A 6,625-nucleotide genomic window follows, 5' to 3' on the forward strand; every position below is an offset into this window, starting at 1 on the left:
TCAGAGATGGCTTCTGCAGGAGATGGCATTTGAGCCAGACCATGAAGGATGGTTAGGATCTGGATAAGTGGGAATGAAAGGTTCCTGAGCAGCAAGAGCCAGGCCTGGGGGAGGAATGGGAGAGAGAAGAGGAGGAAGGGGTTTAATCTGAGGAAAGATAAATGGGTGGTTTTAACAAGGATCAGCTTTGAAGTGTTCTGAAGGTGGTAAGAGTAAAGACCTATTATTGAATGAGAACCTCTGGGGATCTGGGGTGTGCAATGTCCACTTGAGGTAAATGAGTTCAGGGAGTGCCTGCCTGAGGTTAGGAGAGCTCAGGAGGAGTGGAAAATGAGGCTTTTGGGGCCCCCCCCTTCGTTCCCAGTCCAGCAGTACCTCCCAGCTCTATCCTCCTCATCAGCTGTCTATTTAGCCACAGAGTTTTGATGGCTGCCATGAGACCTAAAGGTCAAGGATTATATCTGTTTACTGTCAAGTTCCAGGCGCCTAGGGCTGTGCTGAGTGCCTAGAGGCCTTGTCATTTGCTTGAGGCCTGACCACAGCTGTGGCTTTGAAGAGCACCTGGTTGGCTGACAGTGTCCCTAGGACGCAGGGACTGAGGTCCCTCTGTCTTCAGTGAGAGGAAGAGTATCGTGAGGTGGCAGCAAATGGTCTTTACCCCACTTGAGGCGCAAGTGGAATGAGAGGTTGAGAATAACAACTAGACATCCAGGAAACTCAAATCAGTGTCTCCTTCTAAGGCTCTCCCCTCCCCAGAACAGCTTCTTCTAGGTGGGTTGTGTTTGTTCCTGGTTCAGACTGCCCTGCCCACCTCTCTTATCTCCACTGGAGGCTAGTTTGGTTTGGTGGTTCAGGAGTGAGGCCTTGGAGTCTTACAGACCTGGGTTGGAATGTGGGCTTGCCCATTCATTCATTCATTCCTTCATCCATTCATTGGTTACACTATCTGTGTAATTTGTGGAGGCCCAGTAGAAGGTGAAAATAGAAAGCTCCTTGTTAAAATAGTAAGAATTTCAAGACAGGGGCACCTGGATGGCTTGGTCAGTTAAACGTCTGCCTTTGGCTCAGGTCACGATCTTGGTGTCCTGGGATTGAGCCCTGCGTAGAGCTCCCTGGTCAGCGTGGAGTCTGCTTCTCCCTCTCCCACTTCCTTTGCGCACCGCGCCCCCCCCAACTTGTGCTCTCTTGCGTGCTCTCTCTCTCAAATAAATAAAATCTCTTAAAAAAAAAAAAAAGGAATTTGAGACAGTAACCATGGAGCATTAAGCCAAGTATGGGGCTCTTTGGAGTTCAGGGCCCTGTGTGACTGCAGAGGTTACACACCCATGAAGCAGCCCCTGAGCTCCTTCCCAGTGGTGGACAGGACAGGCGAGGGCCCTGATCTTGTGGGGTTTACATGTAAGTGGGTGGAGACGGACAACAACTGAACAGACATGTAATAATGATAATAACAATGTTTTATATATATTAAGTCATTTAGTAAATGAGTAAGATAATTTCGGGTACAATAAGTGCTAGGGAGAGATTCAAAGCAGGGTGCTGGGTCCACAGCGATTGGGGCAGGGGTGGTTCTGGGTGGTCTGGAGGAGGCCTGTGTATGAGAGAGACCCTAGTCACAGAAGGGGCAAGAGTGGCTTCCTGGCAGAACAGAAGCCTTCAGAACAGCCAGCATATGATAGGTAATTTAATCTCTCTGATCTTCAGTTCTTCGTCTTAAAAAACAGGCATTCTAATGATAAAGTGACACCTGACTATTTGCTCTGTGTCAGACTCTGTTCTAAATGCCTCATACAGTAGTAACTCATTCGTGCTTGGAATGGCTCTCAGAGAGAAGGACTGCTATTATCCCCATTTTACAGAGGTGATGACTCAGGTACAGAGAGGATGCGGACTTGCCAAGGTCACTAGCTGGTAAGTGGCGGAACCTGGACTCGAACCCCAGCCAACTGACTCCAGAGCCTATACTCTCACCCCCGCCATCAGGATGCCCCTTCAGTATTATCACAGGAGCTGCGTGCATGGCGTCTTTTGGGATGCATTATAGTTTCCTAAGGGGCTCTAGGGTCCTCTCCAGTCTTGTGTTACCTGTGCCCCCCCACCTTTTCATGTGTGTGGGTGTTTTGAGCCAGAGTCCGGGCCCACTGGCTTGTCAGTCACCCAGTGCCCTTCTGGACACATTAATAGGCACCGCCTGGAATATGACTTGGCGGGGCCAGTCCCCAGGGAGTTGATGACCATTTAACACCCACCTGCTGACTGTCACTCATTCTACACTGAATGCAAGCTCCCCCGGCTTCTTGAAAACCCCCACCAGGGCTGTACCTCCGGATCCATTTGGAACAGGGCGGGTATTTCAGCTCCGCGGAGTCCTCTGGTAGCTCTTTATAGAAACAGGCACCTCGGGGAGGGAGCACGGCTTCAGTGTTTCAAGTTCTAACGATCCCAGTAATTGAGACACTGAATTGCACATTTAAATCATTGCACATTGAAAGTAAAAATACCGTTTTGTAATGCTGGTGTTAATAATGTAAACATTCAAAACGAATTAAATACTTAGCTGTATTGTGGGGCACGACTGCCCGATTTTTCTTCTTTCAACTTATTCAACCGGAGGAAATGATCGGCTGCCCATCCCAGCTATGTTACCATAAAAAGTGGGCCTGGACTTGGTGAGGGAGAAGTTAGGTTCATGCCCCTGCATAAAGTTGAACCGGAAGGAGCAGGCCGGTGGGAGATAGCTGCCTTTGTCTGGAGGGGAGCTGTTTTTCAAGACTCACAGGTGTTCACGGTATCCCAGTGAACCTATTAGGCTCACAGTGGCCTAAAGCTCAGCCCAGCGTACCCAAAGCCCCGACACTTGTTGGAGACATCTGTCATCTGCCTTAGGCCCTGCCTCGCTCCTTTCGCTCTAGTGGATGTCCCTTCAGAGAGGCCTTCCCTGTCACCCATTTCAAGGAGTGGCCCTGCCACTCTGGGTCCCTGTAGAACACTCGCCACTCTCTGACAACAGGCCCTGACAGAGGCTTTCCCACTAAATGCCTCTGAAGAGAACAGGTCACGTCAGAGTCTGGACCCGGGTCTCCCCACCTGCCCCCGTGAGACACTCCTCTCTAGAGGTCTGAGGGAGAAAGGTGAAGGGCCATCAGGAGCAGGTAGATGTCTGGATTTGGTCCTCGGATTAGCTCTCGAAGCTCCTGTCCCATTTTACGGCAGCCTAGTAACAGAAGGGAGACGTTCTGAGCGATGCATAATGAAAAGGACCCAACCTGGCTGCAAGTCAGCCCGCCTGGCTGGCACTCAACTTGGTATTGTCCCAGGACTGTCTATGCCTCCCTCCCTCCCCTCTAGTTCTTGGCACCCAAGCCTTCATTCTAGTTCTTTCCCTCATCTTCTATTTTATGTTTTTGGCCACAGTGGATGCAGATTTAAATCAAAAGTCAGAGTTTAGATCATTTTGAAGAGCTGCTGATGAGTGGTCCTGCCTTGCCATTTGTTTTATGAGTCCGCTTCCTGCCCTTTCCAGCATGGGCTACAAGGCTCCGTGCAGCTGGGAAGAGTGATGGGACCTGCTAGGGTGCTGCCCAGAGGCCCAGGGCTTCCTGATGACATTGCGTCATGGAAAAGCTGTAATAACATTCTGCTCTCCAGCCTCCTTTTCCCTCGAATCGGGAGCACCAGAGGGAGGGAGGCAGGCCTGGGTGACTGTCTCCCTGGCTGTCCTTGGCCTCCCTGCTGGGGAGGGCAGGAGCGGTTGCCGCTCTTCAGCACCTGTCTTAGGGACCAAGTGAGAGTTCCTGGGGGGCAGATGGGGCAACTGAGGTGGGGAGACGGGAAGAAGTCTCTCAGCTCTCTGGACTCACGCGGAACGTCAAAGGACACAGCTGAAGGGGAAGGATCTGCGTCAGAGCCCACAGCCCTGGCACTGGCAGGCCCTTGCTTCTGCCCCTCCACGTCCCCACTCACTCTTTATGTCTCTCCTTCTCCCTCCTTAAATCAGGTATCGATTTGACTTGAGGATTTAGGAGGTTATAACAGACTGGCTAGCTTCTCATCAAACCCATTTCCTTTTCCAGGCATATGGTTAAACGACATCTCAGCCTGCTGGCATCTGGGCAGGGCCCATGGCTGGTTCTTGCCTCTGGAATGGGGGTGTGCCTCCTGAGTGCCGTCTGACTTTCAGGCCTCGTGGTTGACTGGAGGTGCTGGAGTCACGAGATGGAAGGTCCGTGGGGGACCGTGCAGAGCTGAGGCTCTTTCTCTGCTGACCAACCCGACGGGAATACAAAGCTACTGTTGCTTGGGGATTGTTTGTTGTAACAATTAGCCCACCCTGACTAACACCCTTGTGTTTCTTAGTTCAGAAGAGAGCTCCCCAGTTTGGGGGAAGGAAGGCCAGGCGGGAGGAGGCCCTTCCAGGCTTCCAGACAAGAGGGAGTGGTAGAAGCGGAAGGTTCGGAGGTCCCTGACAGTCCTCAGTGCTGGGCTTTCTCCATTTTCATCTTAATCTCTCCTGGTGCCTCTTCACATCAACACCTGCGGCCAGTCCCGACCCCGCTGTTCCCTGAGCAAAATACTTGATTCCTTTTGCTGTGCTTGTCCCTAATGCTCGCCTTCTTGATCACCTCTCAGTCTTGCCTCCCTTTCAAGGCACAGCTCAGACACCGCCTCTGTGATCTCCCCATGTGGCACTGAGCCCTCACTGTCTCTCCTGGCCAGCACTCTGGATGGCTGAGCAAATGGCCCCCAGGCCTTGTTGAAGCACCTCTGATATTTTCACATGAGGGTCTTCATCTTCTCATTAAGTCATAAGGTTTTTTCAGGATAATGACCTGACCCTCACCCTTCCTTGTTTCTTGCCTAGGTCCCAGCACTGGGCCATATGTACCACGCGCTCGGAGAATATTCCTTGGTTGGATGAATGGAGGGAAGGAAGGACAGATTAACGTAATCACAAACACATGAGCTCCTCGGCCAGATTTTCAAGTGTCTCCACCCTCTGGGCTCACTCTGTTTCTCTCTTCTTTGCTCTACTACTCCCAGCCACCAAACGCCCGTTCTGGGTGGGTTGGTCTGTCTACAGACTCCTGAGCAGGCTGGGCTTCTCCTTCCCTCCGCTCAGCCAGCCCCTTCTCCATTCTTGTCACTGTTCAGGGCCTAAGTGAAGTCTCACCTCCTCCAACAGTTTCTGTGATGAGGGTTGGCTGTCAGGCGATGTGCATTTCTCTGTTGGCTGTGGGCCGACCTCTTCTGCGTGTGGGACTGATCCTCTGTACCACACAGATGAGTCCTCTGTATCCCAGGGTACTGTCTCTGTGTGGTTTGTTATCAGATCATGTGTGGAACCTTTGCCTCCTTGCCTAGAATCTTCACTCCCAAGTGCTGGATCTTCGCCAGTGCTTGGCAAAAAGATCAGCAGGGGAGAGCTGCCTAGTTCGGTGTATACTTGCCGGGTGCTGGATATTTAGGGCCCCCTCACCTCTTTTGCCATTTGAACGTGAACTCTCTCTGAAGATCAAATACATCCATGCCTGCCATCTTCTCTTCTTCTCGTACCTCTCTGTTCTTCCCCCTCGGCCTGGGTTTGCAGTGCTTGGGTGGACTCATTCAGCTGAGTCAGGAAAACCTTGTGCACATTTCCAGACAGCAGCAACCCCTCTGAGCCCAGGGGTCTGGGAAGCACAGCCTAGAACCAGCTTTGCGCCTCGTAGCAAACTGCACTTTTGTTGGCGAAATCCTCTGGGGCATGTGGGGGTTTGGTCTGGGCCTGGAGGGATTGGCAGAGTGGGGAGAAGGGCTCCTGTGAAGGGCGTTGTTGGATAAAGGAGGGGCTGAGCGAAGATGGGTCACATGGATGGGGCCAGGAGAGTGAGTGTGGCACAGTTAGGGACATGGGCCAGCCAGCCCTAAAAGACTTCCATTCTAGCTGACGCTCGTCCCTGCCCCCCGCTGCCCCCCACCCCCATCCTCAGGTAGGTCCCACAGCACCCAGGGCTGAGAACGGGGCCAGGAAGCAGAAGCTTTGGACTTAGTTGAAGCAGATTTTCAAGCAAGGAAGTAGCCTAGTAAAAGCAATATTTAGGGCTCCATTTTGTCATTAGCAAATACTTAGTTTTCGGCTGACTTCCTTTTTGCCACCCAACATACTTTGACTCAGTTCTCCCATCATGGGTGCAGAACATGCAAATTAATCATGCCGTTACCTCAGCCAAACATAATTAGGGAAGTTAACTTGCTTCGAAATCCATATAATGTATCCTACAATTAAACAAAAAAAAAAAAAAATTTTTTTTTTTTTTAAATTCAGGACTCTTTCCTTCTGTAAGTGTGGCTTTTTCGAAGGTTGATTGTAATTAGCCAGGAGAATATAAAAATTATTTGACTTTGCATTGTAGAAAGTTCAGATAAAAGGACAACTTATGAGGTCTGGTACCTGCCTTGTAGATACATGGAAATATTTGATTAGCTCCCATTTCCCCCCGGGATCCCCAAAGGATTGCAGGAGATCGGTGAACTGTTCTAGTCACCCGTAAAGTGGAAATGCCATACAGTGTGATGATCAGAATAAACAAACAGAAAGGGTAATAAGGTACACCAAATAATCACTGGTGACCTCAGCAATTTTATT

The sequence above is a fragment of the Lontra canadensis genome, unplaced genomic scaffold, assembly GCF_010015895.1.
Source record: "Lontra canadensis isolate GAN:19392208 unplaced genomic scaffold, GSC_riverotter_1.0 scaffold219, whole genome shotgun sequence".
In the NCBI taxonomy this organism is placed as follows: domain Eukaryota; kingdom Metazoa; phylum Chordata; class Mammalia; order Carnivora; family Mustelidae; genus Lontra; species Lontra canadensis.